General features: G+C 41.0%; 1 long non-coding RNA gene across 1 annotated transcript in view; it reads right to left on the reverse strand.

The window, feature by feature from the left end:
* Nucleotides 1-12,777, reverse strand: part of LOC117083009 — a 36,080-nt gene extending 23,303 nt beyond the window's left edge. The window contains exons 1-2 of the long non-coding RNA XR_004436898.1: nucleotides 12,522-12,777; nucleotides 7,375-7,493 (exon numbers count right to left, since the gene is read on the reverse strand). This is a non-coding gene — a long non-coding RNA (uncharacterized LOC117083009). The remainder of the gene's footprint in view (nucleotides 1-7,374; nucleotides 7,494-12,521) is intronic.
* Nucleotides 12,778-14,303: the final 1,526 nt, after the last annotated feature.

A 14,303-nucleotide genomic window follows, 5' to 3' on the forward strand; every position in this document is an offset into this window, starting at 1 on the left:
AGAAATCAGAGCAGAAGCAAAGAACCTATACAGCGACAACAAAGCCTGGAGATTAAGCTGCATTCCCTGAAATAAAATAAGTTTTCCATTTTCAATTCTGTGGCTATTAAGAAACTGAGGAAACAAATACCAATAAGAAGAAAAAAAGTATATTCAGACCATAATTTCACTATGAGATATAGCTATAGGAAGATGCTATCAAAAATCAAGGAAGGAGTAACCAGACATTTAAGTCAACCACCATAAAACAATCCTCTCCAAACTGTGATCTTCTCTCTTACCACCATTACTGACTTTACTTCTTTCTTGTATTTTCTCTCTTCTCTTCCTGTACCTTAGGCTTAACAGTCATACTTACTAGCATTGCATAGCTTATTCTCACTGGTAGCATACTCAGGACTCAAAGTTTATTCATCCTTGATTTACACATCAAGGAGATACGACCAAGAGAAGCTAATACCTGATTATTATAGTTCTTGGAAAAGTAGCTAGGAAATTACAGTTGGCATGCTGTAATCAAGCAGCTTTGACATAACTAAAACAAATCTTAACAAAGCCCTAATTTCACAATGAAAGAAGTCATTACTGCTAGACACGTGCATCTGACTATGCAGAGAAAGCACACCACTAAAACGAATTCCAAGGAAGTAACCAAATTGTTTTGTAATACTAAAATTGTATTATATCGAATACTGTACAAAGTAAGGCAGCAAATGAGGCTTAGAAATAATTTCTTTTTGGGATGCAGCTTTGCTCTTTTTGCCCAGGCTGGAGTCAATGGCATGATCTCTGCTCACTACAACCTCCCCTTCCCGGGTTCAAGCGATTCTTCCGCCTCAGCCTCTCCCAAATAGCTGGGATTAAAAGCACACACCACCACACCCAGATAACTTTGTATTTTTAGTAGAGACGTAGTTTCATCATGTTGGCTGGGCTGGTCTTGAACTCCTGACCTCCAGTAATATACCCGCCTTGGCTCAGAGAAGATGCTTATGACCTAGAATCAGGTACACGCTGGAAAAAAGCTCAGAGCATATGCCTATTACCTGGAATCAAGGGCACACGCTGGAAAAAAGCTCAGATGCAAAGGCAGGTGCTGCCTCTGGGGAGAACGGACAGAGTAGGAACCACTGTAGTTTCTCGCCTTTACAGTTGTGTACATATACTACCTTGATAAAATTTAAATTAAAAAATTAAAAATTAAATGAGGCTGAATGTGATGACTCATGCTTAAGCCGAGGAATGCAGGACAGACCTGGGCAATATATTGAAACTCTATCTTTACAAAAAATACAAAAATCAGCCACTCATCGTGGCATATGCCTGTAGTCCCAGCAACTTGTGAAAAGCATCTGCTATCAAATCTAATATACAGGCAGTGAGCTGCTGGGATATGAACCATTTTCTTTAAATTTACAGTTGTCTCTGAGCAGGTGGACTGTTTCCAGACTTCCCAGCAGTCCATGAAGCAGGAATCTTTAAACCCATGAGAAAGCCTGGCTCTTCCCTTCTCTTCTAACATTCCTCTTTTTTTTTGTTTTTTTTTCAAGACTAAGTCTCATTTTTGTCGCCAAATCTAGCTGCAATGCTGCGATCTCGGCTCACTGCAACCTCTGCCTCCCATGCTCAAGCAATTCTTCCGCCTTCGCCTCGCAAGTAGCTGGGATTACAGGAACCCACCACCACCACGCTCAGTTCAACTTTGTATTTTTAGTGGAGACAGGATTTTACCATGATGGCAAGGCTGGTCTCGAACTCCTGACTTCAGGTAATCCCCACCACCTCAGCCTCCCCAAAGTGCTGGCATTATAGGCGTGAGCCACCGCACCTGGCCTCTTCTAACATTCTGAAGAGAAAAACAGAAAGCGATTTAGCTTAGCAGCCAAGGAAAGAAAAAACAACATATACATTAAATTGTCCTTTAATTTTCTACAGCTTGCTTGCAGTATGGTAACACTACTGGGGCTTTTAAATGCTTGATATCAGTGGCGATCAGAAACATTTTTAAATTCCTATATTTAAGGGTTTTTTCTTCTTTGTTGTTAAATATATTTACTTTTGTTTCATTTTTGCCTTTTTCTTGGACATGAGGCAGAGATATATTTTCATTTTTCCCTATTTTTTCAAGGGAGAAGCCCAATTGATATTCAGGAAAAGACCTGACCAATTCTCATTTAAAGTTATGCAAAAGGCTGGACACGGTGGCTCGCACCTGTAATCCCAGTACTTTGGGAGGTGGAGTCAGGCAGATCACCCAAGGTCAGGAGTTCGAGACCAGCCTGGCCAACATGCTGAAACCCCATCTCTACTAAAAATACAAAAATTAGCTGGGCATGATGGCACATACCTGTAACCCCAACTACTTCAGAGACTGAGACAGGAGAATCACTTCAACCTGGGAGGCGGAGGTTGCAGCAAGCCGAGAGCATGCCATTACACTCCACCCTGGGCATGACAGAGAGACTCTGTCTCAAAAAAAAAAAAAAAAAAGATACCATGAAGGGACTTTAAGACTGGCCACTTCCCATATCCCACAGGATAAGTATCCTGTAAAAATTTCCTTTTGTTGATATGTACGTGCCAACTGATGAAAACTCCATGATTCGACATATCTACTTTTCACTGTAATTTTGACTAAACAAAGGTGCCTTTAAAGGTTCTCTAACCTGCTATAATTGAATTCTCATGGAGCTTGAGACTGTGGAACACAAACGCTTTTAAGACTTAAATCTAGCTGCCATGGAATTCTTTTATGCTTTCAGCCCCACTGTCCAATACAGTAGCTACTAGTCACATGTGGCCATTTCAATCAAACTGAATTTAAAGGAAGTAAAATTTAAAATGCCTCCTCAATCACATTAGCCATATATATGGCAGGTTCTCAAAAACAACCTGTGGCTTTGGCACTAGGCAGCACAGAGAGTTTCCCTCACTGCAAAAAGTTCCATTCCACAGCACACTGCTCTAGAGAAACCCAGGAAATCTTCCCGTTCTGACCAATTTTTTAAAAAGACAGCTTTAAAGCAACATTATTGATATGATAAATTACACATATTTAAAGCATACAACTTGATAAATTTGGACATTTGTGTACACCCATTAGTTTCCTTTTTCTTCTTCTTTGTAATCTCTCAATTTCTTCCCCAGGTGATCATTTATTTGCTGCCTGCCACTAGATATTAGTTTTATATAAACAAAATAACATAGTATGTGACCTAAGGGGAAGCGGCTTCTTTCACTCATCATTAAGTATTTTGAGATTATATACACGCTTCTCTATGTAACAATAGTTCATTCCTTGATTAGTGTCTTTCCTATGACTATATCACAATTTGTTTATCCATTCTCTTATTGATGAAGATTTAGTTTGTTTCCAGTTTGGGGCTCTTCTAACGCAAACTGTTATGAACATTAATATAAAAGCCTTTCTAAGAGCTATGCTTTCTTTTCTATTGTGCAAATACCTAAAACTGAAATAGTTGGATCATATAGTAGGTCTATGTTTAACTTTTTAAAAAACATCCAAACTGTCTGCCAATGTCATAGTATTTCACATTCCAACTATCAGCGCATGAGAATTTCAGACCAATTTTGAACTGAGCTCTTGACCCATGGGGATATTTACTCTAACCAGTTCCTACAAATCTACAAAGCAATTCTACAGTTATCTAAAAATTTTGAATTCCAAGTCTTTTTCTTTTCACAGTTACATAATTCTCGCCAAAAATCATTGTCATAAAAGGAGTACTAGGAAAACTGTGTGGCGATTCCTCAAGGATCTAGAACTAGATATACCATTCGACCCAGCCATCCTATTACTGGGGATATACCCAAAGGATTATAAGTCATGCTGCTATAAAGACACATGCACATGTATGTTTATTGTGGCACTACTCATAACAACAAAGACTTGGAATCAACCCAAATGTCCATCAGTGACAGACTAGATTAAGAAAATGTGGCATATATACACCACGGAATACTATGCAGCCACGAAAAAGGATGAGTTCATGTCCTTTGTAGGGACACGGATGCAGCTGGAAACCATCACTCTCAGCAAACTATCACAAGAACAGAAAACCAAATACCACATGTTCTCACTCATAGGTAGGAATTGAACAATGAGATCACTTGGACACAGGAAGGGGAACATCACACACCAGGTCCTATTGTGGGGATGGGGAAGGGGGGAAGGTGGAGGGATAGCATTAGGAGATATACCTAATATAAATGATGAGTTAATGGGTGCAGCACACCAAAATGGCTCATGTATACATATGTAACAAACCTGCATGCTGTGCACATGTACCCTAGAACTTAAAGTATAAAAAAAAGAAGTACTAGGCTCTCACCGGAAGAAAACAAGAAGAGGGTTCCTGAAAGGAAGCAGCATCCATTACCTCTCATCAGAGAACAGCCTGTGCTTCCTGTCTGGTGCACCACATGGGGAATAGCCCACCTCAGCAGAAAATGGACACTGGACTTCAAGCCGCAAGTTGTCTGAAACACGAAACCATCATCACGCCTGTCAATGCTACTGTCAATTATCTGAATGGTATGAGAGTCAAACTTAAAATTCTCTCTGAAATCATCTTTTTATAATCCTAGTCTGCCCTCCTTCACTAAGAAATGCTACGCTACTTAAGACACTTAACATTATTTTATTTCATGCTGGAATGGAATACACCATTTATATTAGTTACTATTAGCTGGCAACGACTGAGGAGACAAACTAAAATGGTAGGTTTTTAGTGGCATTATATATCAGCATTTACAGCTGATCGAAAATGAACACTTGCTAAACGACTGCAGTTAGTCTGCAAATCCAGTTTACTTCAGTGAAAGCAAACAGTTGCCCTGTGAAGCGGGTTGGCAAAAAAGCAGTTCACTTTGGCACACCAAGGATCATACCTGGCTGGCATAGAGTCCCAGCTGCATTAACTGAGGCATCAGGGTATCGACCATGATCTGAGTCTGCAACTTTCAATGTATCACGGAGGTCAGCAACACTGGAAGAAAGTGACCAAGCATAGTAGCCTTAGTAACTTGTTCCAAGCCTTTTAACCTACAGAAAGTTCAAGAAAAACACTCAGCCTAAGCAATGCCCAACCACCACATGAGAAGCAACTAACGTCACCTTTATCTGACAAATTCTCTTAAACTGCATCTCCTTAAACTAGTTAAGCACTTTCAGCAATAGTAATTCAGCCCACAAATTTCCCACCTTCTGCCACTGATGGAGAGAGGAAGAGCAGAAAGCTATTAATGGACAAGCTATTAATAGATACCATCTCACACCTATCAGAATGGCTATAATTAAGCAGAAAAAATAACAGATTCCGGAAAGGTCGTGGAGAAGATGGAATGCTTACACAGTGCTGAAGATATGAATTTGTTCAGCCATTGTGGAAAACAGTGTGGGAATTTCTCAAAGATCTTACAACAGAAGTACCATTTGACCCAGAAATCCCATTTTTGGCTGTATACTCAAAGGAAAATAAATCCTTCTACATGATTAATGCATGATTCAGATACATATATATGTGTGTTAATCACAGCACTATTCACATTGGCAAAGACATGGAATCAACCAAAACGCCCATCAACAGTAGACTGGATAAACAAAACGTGATACACATACACCACAGAATACTATGCAGCCATAAAAAAATAGCAAGATCCTGTCCTTTGCAGCAACAAAGCTGGAGGCCAGTATCCTAAGCGAACAGCCATAGCAACAGAAAATCAAATCCTGTACATTCTCACTTATTAGTGATAAACACTGAGAACACATGGTCACAAAGAAGGCAGCAACAGACACTGGGGCCTACTTGAGGGTGGAGGATGGGAGGAAGGAGAGGATTAAAAAACCACCAATCGGGTACTATGCTTATTATCTGGGTGACAAAATAGTCTGGATGCCAAACCCACATAACATGCAGTTTACCTATATAACAAACCTGTACATGTACCCCTGAACCTAAAAGTTAAAAAATAAAAAGCCCCCTCCAAAAATGGAAGTGCCTTAAGTGCTTTAGAAATATTGTCTTATTTGATCTATACAATAACCCTGCAAGGTAGACTATTTTCCTCTTCACTTATTATGACCACAGAGATATTAAGTAACTTGTCCAAGGCCACACAAGTTACCAATGGAGGAACCAGGATTGGGGGTTGAGTTCAGACAATGCAGTTCCAGAGTCCTTGTTGCTAATCATTAAGCTATGCTGTGCTGTTTCTCAAAAACCGTAACAGGTCATACACACACACACACACACACACACACACACACACGGCATTTACTCCATGCCAGGAAATGCTCTATGCACTGACACAAACATAGTAAGTTAATGTAACCCCCAAGGTCACCCATGGGAGGCAGTACAGTGCTCAGGAAGGCTCCCCCATTCAGGTTGGGAAAGGAAGGGGTGGGAGGAACAGACTCTCAATCCCACACTGATGAACACCAGTTTCTTAGACACACTCACTTCATTGAGTGTTTCTAAAACATTCAACTTCTTAATGGCAACTATTTTTTTTTTTAAAATTCCTATTTCATCAGTTATGGAAGATTTAATGGTATTATCACAATGATAAGTACCAGTTACAATTAACAAACCGGTTTGGGAGCAAGACTGACTCCTGGCGAGCCTGCAGCTCCCCTGGTGAGAGCAGCAGTGCACAGATGTATCAAGCAGAGCCGACCAGCCCCGTGGGTTCAGTGGGCCATGGCACTGGCCTGGACATTTTATTGAGTGAATGGAGAGATCTAATCCATCTGGCAAGTCAGTTAAGAGAGCTTCTGCCATTTTTCTTGACATGTAATACTGTAATAAACTCACTTGTAATACTGTAAGGCTCTGTAAAAAAATTTTTAAGCTAGCCTATTTCTTTAAAGGAGATGTTAGCAATTTGTGCTCCCTTGAACCTCTTCATTTTTGCTTTTAGGACAGTAGAGCTCAGTAACACAATCAGTTACTAAACACAATCAATTACTAAAATAAATATTATCAACAGTAACCAAAAAATTCAACTTAAGGCTATCATACCCAAACTCAAATATCCAGAAGCCAATTTAGGTAATCCATGCCTCCTTGGCAAGAGTGTATGGATAATACCTTTTCTTTGTGATAGTAAAACCTATCCATTTTCTTACCTTACCCACTATCAGGTTTTATGCATCTACAGATAAAGCAATGAACATACTGCACAGAAATCTTGAGCTCTTAATTAAAAGGTACACACAGAGTTATATCTAAATCATTGGCTACAATGATCTAAAACACAGTTACATCTAAATCTTTTGTAACTATGATCTAAAACCACTTTAGTTACATCTTAGTATTAATCACAGGACAAAAACTCTTACATTACCTTTATTTTCAGAACTATAGCCAGTGTGCAGGCAACAAGTCTTCATAACCCCACAATACTATGTGTTTTCCCCCAAGTAAACAGGAGGCAGATCCAGACGCCCCTTCCAAAAGCAACAGCTTAGAGGAGAGAAGAAAAATAAAAGACACTTAGACCATTCATTTCAGTGAGAAGTGAACCTGCCACCCCAAAGGGCAGAAAACAAAATCTTAAAATTAATATTTTATATATTCATCACAAGTCATTGCAATATTTTTAAACAAAAAATTACAAAACCATGTTTCCAAAAATGTTACAATAAAACTATATCTGTGTGTAAAGTGTATAGATTTTATGTGTACATTTGTGTGTGTGAGAGAGGGGGTTATGAATTAGGAAGCACATGTACCAAAACATTAGAAATATTTGGGTAATGAGATTATGAATGATTTTGACTTTCTTCTTTACACTTTAATATATCATCATCTCAAAATATAAGCTATTGTATTTTTATTTATGTATTTATTTATCTACTTATTTAATGATACATTGTCTTACTCTGTCACCCAGGATGGAGAGTGCAGCTGCGCTCTCAGCTCACTGCAACCTCGGCCTCCCAGGCTCAAACAATCCTCCCACCTGAGCCTCCTGAGTAGCTGAGACCAAAGTTATATTTTCCTCGGTTTAAAGTAACTTGCTATACTTATGTTGTTTAGCTTCATGGTAACCAGAAAACAAAAATCAATAAACACCCTAAACATGAAAAGGAATTAAAACACACACTACCACAAAAATATTACTTCACTACAAATAAAGACAGGAAGGAAGGCAAGGAGGAAAGAAAAGAAAGGAAGAAAAAGAGATCAGAAAGAAGAGAAACAGGGAAGGGAGAAATAACAAAAGAAAAAAGAGTAGCAAAACAACCATAAAACAAGTAAAAATGGCAGTAGTCTGTTTTTACCTGTGATAATCCTGAATATAAATGAATTAAAATAAGACACAGTGGCTGAATGGATTAGAAGACCCAATTTTATACTGCCTACAAGAAACTCAGTTCACCTTTAAAGACATACACAGACTGAAAGTGAAGGGATGATAAAAGATATCCCATACAAATGGAAACAAAAAAAGCAGTAGCAGCTATACTTAGATAAAATAAACTTTAAGTCAAAAAATAAAAAATAAAAATTATATAATGAGAAAGAAGTAAACAGCTGCCTAACAATTATAAGTGCATATGCAACCAACACTCAAGCACCTAAACACAGATGCAAATATTAACAGGCCTTAAAGGACAGATGGACTGCAATACAATAGAGTACCTCAACACTCCACTATCATCAACACCCCACTACCGTCAATGGACAGATCATCCAGACAACAAAACGTCATCAGCTAAACTGTACTCTATACAGAATGGACCTAACAGACATTTTCACAGTTTTCCACTCCACAACTGCACAAAGCACATTCTACTGAGTAGCACGTGGATTATTCCACAGGACAGATTATGTGTCAGGCCAAAAAACAAGTCCCAACACATTTTTAAAAACTGAATTCATATCAAGTGTCTTTTCTGACCTGAGTGTAGTAGTAGTAGAAATCAGTAACAGGAGGAACTTTAAAAACTGTACAAATACATGGAAATTGAAATACATGCTCATGAACCAATAAATGAAAAAAAAGGAAATTAAACATTTATTGAAACATAAGAATAGAAACACAACAAATCCTGTGGGATGCAGCAAAGACAATTCTAAGAGGAAAAGTGCAGAACTATAAATGCCCACATCAGAAAAATAGAAGGATCTCAAATAGCCATCCTGACAGTACACCTCCAGTAATGAGCAAAACAAGAACAGTCAAATGCTAGAATTAGTAGAAAAAATATCATAAAGATTAGAAAAAAAATTTTAAAATAGAAACAAAAACCACAAAAAGTCAATGGGACAAAGAGCCGGGGTGTTTTAGAAAAAATAAATTCAAAACTGACAAGCTTTAACTAAAGATACAAAGAAGAAAACAAAATCGTAGATAAAAAAGGAGACATTGCAATTGATAACACAAAAATATGAAGGACTGAGATTTAGAAGTGAATAAATTTCTAGACACATAACGAATTCCCAAAATAGAATGATGAAAAATAAAAATAAAAAACCTGAATAGACCAATAATGAGTAATGCAATTAAAGCGGTCATAAAAAGCCTCCCGGCGAAGAAAACGCTAGAATCATGGTTTTCCTGCTAAATTACCAAACATTTTTAAAAGAGCTAATACCAATTTTACTCAAAATATTCCCCCTAAAATGAAGAGGAAGGATGGCTTCGAAACTTGTTCTATGAGGACAGCGTGACCCTGGTACAAAAATCATACTGGGACACAACACAAAAAGAAAACCACAGGCCAATATCCAGGATAAACACAGGTGCAGGAAATTCTCAACGAAATAGTTGGAAATTGCATTTGACAACACAATAAACAGATAATCTGCCATGATCAAGTGGGTTTCATCCCAGGAATATGAAGACGATTCACTAAACACAAATAAATGTGCGACATCACATTCAGCAAATCAAGAACGAAAACCATATAATCATTTCAGTAGATGCTGAAAAAAATAAAAATCAACATTCCTTCATGATAAAAACTCAACATGAGTAACAGAAGGAACATATCTCAGCACAATAAAAGCCATATATGAGAAACCCACAGCTAACATCATCATCAATAGGGAAAAATTAAAAGCTCTTCCTCTAAGCTCTGGAACAAGTGTGGCTACTTTTACACCACTTTTATTGATCATAGTACTGGAAGTCCTAGCTAGAACAATTAGGAGAATGCAATAAAAGGCATCCACATTAGAAAAAATGGAGTCAAATTGTCTGTTTCCACGTGACATGAACATATACAGAGAGTACCCTAAAGATTCCACAAAAAGCCTACTAGAAATGAGAAATTTAGTCAAGTTCCAAGATACAATATCAATATATAAAAATGAGTAGCATGCCCATGCACCAGTAGTGAAATGTCTAAGAAAAAAATCAAGAAAGCTATTTCATTAGAAAAAAAGGTTATCTATGGATAAAGTTACCCAAAAAGGCAAGAGATCCCACAACGAAAACTATAAAACATAGATGAAAGGTATTAAAGCAGACAACACAAGTAAATGGAAAGATATCCATGTCCATGCACTAGAATAATGTTAAAATATCTATATCACCCAATGTGATCTACAGAATCAATGCAATCTGTGTTCAATTACAAAACACTTTCTTCATTGAAATAGGAAAAAACAATCTTAAAATTCACATGGAAATTCAAAATACCTCAGATAGACAAAAGAATCTGGAATAAAAAGAAAAGTTGGAGGCATCACACTACCTGATTCAAAATATACTACAAATCTATAGTAAGCATGGTACTATCAAAACAGCATGGTACTATCAATAAAAGGAGTTGGGGTGAGAAGGAGACAAACAAATGACAGATACAGACAAGTGAAACGGAATAGAGAAATCAGAAATAAACTCACACATCTACGGTCAACTCACTTTTAACAAAGGCACCAAGCACACACACTGGGGAAGGACAGTAGCTTCAATAAACTGTGCTAGGAAAGCTCAATATCCACATGTACAAAAATACATCTAGGCTGTTATCTTCCCATATACAAAAATCTACTCAAAATGAAGATTTAAATGTAGGACCCGAAACTATGAAACTACCCAAAGAAGAAAACATAGGATAAATGCTTCATGAAATTGGTTAGGACAATGAAATTTCAAGTAAACATCAAAAGCACAAGCAACAAAAGCAGAAACGTAATTACATTAAATTAAAAGTTTCTGCAAAGCAGAGGAAGCAATCAGTGGAATGAAGAAACCAGAGAATGGAAGTATTTGCAAACTATGCCTCAGGCAAGGGGTTAATACACAAAATATATAAAGAACTCAAACTACTCAAAAGCAAAAATACAAATAATCTTATTTTAAAAAATCTACCCAAAACTTTTGTCCCCCACCATTATTTCCCCACCTTCTTTTCCCGACCTCATTTGGCCCCCTCCCTCTCGCCACCCTTTTTCTTCCCCCAACTACCCCCAAACTTTTTCACCACCATTTTTTCCTTACCATCGCAAAGCTTCCTCTACTCTCCTGCTCACCGTGCTGTTCCCCATCCATCTACCCAACACTTTCACCACTGTTTTTTCCCACCGCATTTTCCCCTTCTCCCTGGCCACCCTCTTTTTCCCCTCCCGCTCTCATCACCCCCTTTTGCTCCTTCATCTAAGCAAACACATTTTCCCCGTCTTTTCCCAAAGACTTCTCCCCACTCCTACTGCTCACCACCCTCTTTTCCTCCTTCATCTACCCAAAAACTGTTTTCCTCATCGTCTTCCCCCGGCTCCTCCTTGCCATTCTCTTTCACTTCTCCAACTACCCAAAAACATTTCCCCAGTCTTTTCTCAAAGCCTTCTTCCCACTCCTTCTCACTTCCCTCTTTTCCCCCTCCATCTACCCCCAAAATTTCCCCCACTGTCTTTTCACGAAGTCTTCCCCGCTTCTCACTCGTCCTCTTCTCTCCCCTATCCTGCTTGCCACCCTTTTTTGCCCTCTATCTACCACAATTTTCCCTTTTCCACAACCTCCTTTCCCCGCTCCTTCTCGCCACCTCTTTTCTCCTCCTCGTCAACCTCTTTCCCCCGTCCATCTACCCAAACACTTTTTACTCACCGTCTTTTCTTTCTTCACCATCTTTCTTTTCTGCCACTGTCTCTTCACTAAACCTTCTCTTCCTCCGGCTGGCTACCCTCTTTTTCCTTCTCCCATTTGCTACCTTCTTTTGCTTCTTTATCAACCCAAAAACTTTTCTCCCCACCATCTTTTCTCAGAATCTTCTCTCACTACTGCTCGCCGCCGTTTTCCACCCGTCACCATCTTTTTCCTCTCCCATCTGCCCATGAACTTTTTACCCATAGTCTTTCTGCAAAACCTTCCCTCCCTCCCGCTCCCCACCGGTTTTCCGCCTCCATCTACCCAAAAACATTTTTCCCCACTGTCTTTTTGCAATGTCTTCTCCTCCTCGCTATCCCTTTTTCCCTTTGTCACTAACCGCCCTCTTTGCCCCACTCCGTCTATCTATCCCGAAACTATTTTCCTCCTCCTACCGCTCCAGCCTCTCCGTCACCGCCACCGCCAACCGCAGCGAGGCGAGCCGCCCAGTAGTGTGGCGACTCAAGCCTCCAGCATACGGGGTGTGACTCCCTTCTCCTCGTCTCCCCTTCTCCTCATCTTCTAAGTCGGGAACTGACCAGCTTCACAGGAAGATACAGAAACTAAAACACCCTGCCTCTCCTTCAGCCTCTTTTATATACTGAGGTTATGCACGTGGAGCGTCTTTGACTGCATGTTCTGATTGGATGGGAAAAAAACTCCAGGCTTACTCGGATTGGACTTTATTATCGTGTTTTGATTGGATGAGAACAAGTCTGAAGACAACCAATCACAGCATGAAAATAAAGTCCAATCATAGTAGGCGTAGAGGTTTTCTCTCATCCAATCAAAACATGTATTCCAGCATCCGCGTGTGCGGCACCTTAGTATATAAAGCATGTTGAAGCGGTTTCAGGTCATTTCAGACTCTTGTCAGCCTGCTGAGCCGTTACATCCCAGCTTAGAGAACTGGAAGTCACTTGCCACCTGTAGGAGCCTGGAGCCCAGAGCCTGGAGTCCAGAGCCTGAGGCCCTGTTTCGCTGTTGTTGGTGGTGGTGACAGAGCACTAGGAGGGCAGCTAGCAGTGGGAGTTTCTCCTACCAAGCTGGAAGACGAGAAGAAGCACCACTGCATGCTGGAGGCTGGAGCCTGCGCCACCGCGGGTCGCCTCGCTGCGGTGGGTGGTGACATCAGAGACTGAAGCTCGGCCAGAGTGGTACAAATGTGGCGGGATAGGTGAGTTATCCAGGGCTGCACTGTCCTTCTGGGCAAAGGTTGGGTGTCCTATTGGGGCTCACTGCGCAAGGCTACCTACCTGTGGCATTGGTCTGGTTGGGGGCACTCTCTGGGGTTGCATTGCTGGTGGTGGAGTGGGAGCTACGGTGGCGGGGGTGGTCATGGGAGGCAGGTCGTGTACACTAACATGTACTGCAAGTGGCAGTGGATGGGTTAAGGGCGCTATCTTCTGGTGCACTGCTCGTGGCAGGGGGCGGGTTGGGTGGAGTTAGCTGGAGCTACAGTGTTGGCAGTGAGGGGTGGTTCAGGGGCATCGTCGGGTGGTTCAGGAGCATCGTCGGGTGCTGCACTGCCCGTGAATGGGGGTGCACTATCAGGAGCTGCGCTGCTTATAGCAGGGTGGGGGAGGGCGGGTTTGGGGCGCTGTCTAGTGCAGTAACACCTGTGGGTGGGTCAGGTTGTGGGCACCATCGGGTGCTAACACTGTCTGCGAGCTCGGGGCCTGGGGGCAGGGGGGTATTCGGGGTTACATTTCCTGCAGCTGTAGGGTGTGTTGGGCGTGCTATCCAGGGGCTACAGGGCTGGCAGCAGAGGGCAGGTTAGGGGTGCTATTGGGGGCTATATTGCCAGCGGGGTTGGCGGGCTGAGGAGGCAGTGACAGTGGTGGCCTCCTTCTTTCTGGTGGACTCCAAGGAAGGGATCGTTCTATTCTTCCCGGACTTAAAGCTCTAGAGGGTGATCTCCTGCTCCTCTTCGAGTACGCTTGAGCACTCTTGGGCCCAGCAGGGTCCCCACACCCACTGTGGTTCCCTGGCCTGGACACTCATGTTCTGTGTTGCAGAGACTACCTGGGACTAGCAGAGAGGGAATAGTGGGCACCACAGGGAGGGGAGGGGAAAAGGGCACTGTGTGTGGAGGCGTCAGGAATGGGAACCAGCACTTGAGTGGGGAGGGCTGGCTTGGTCTGAGTTTCTCCTACTTGGGCTCCCCAAGGAGTGCA

This window comes from Trachypithecus francoisi, unplaced genomic scaffold, assembly GCF_009764315.1.
Source record: "Trachypithecus francoisi isolate TF-2019V2 unplaced genomic scaffold, Tfra_2.0 Contig00275_ERROPOS151986, whole genome shotgun sequence".
In the NCBI taxonomy this organism is placed as follows: domain Eukaryota; kingdom Metazoa; phylum Chordata; class Mammalia; order Primates; family Cercopithecidae; genus Trachypithecus; species Trachypithecus francoisi.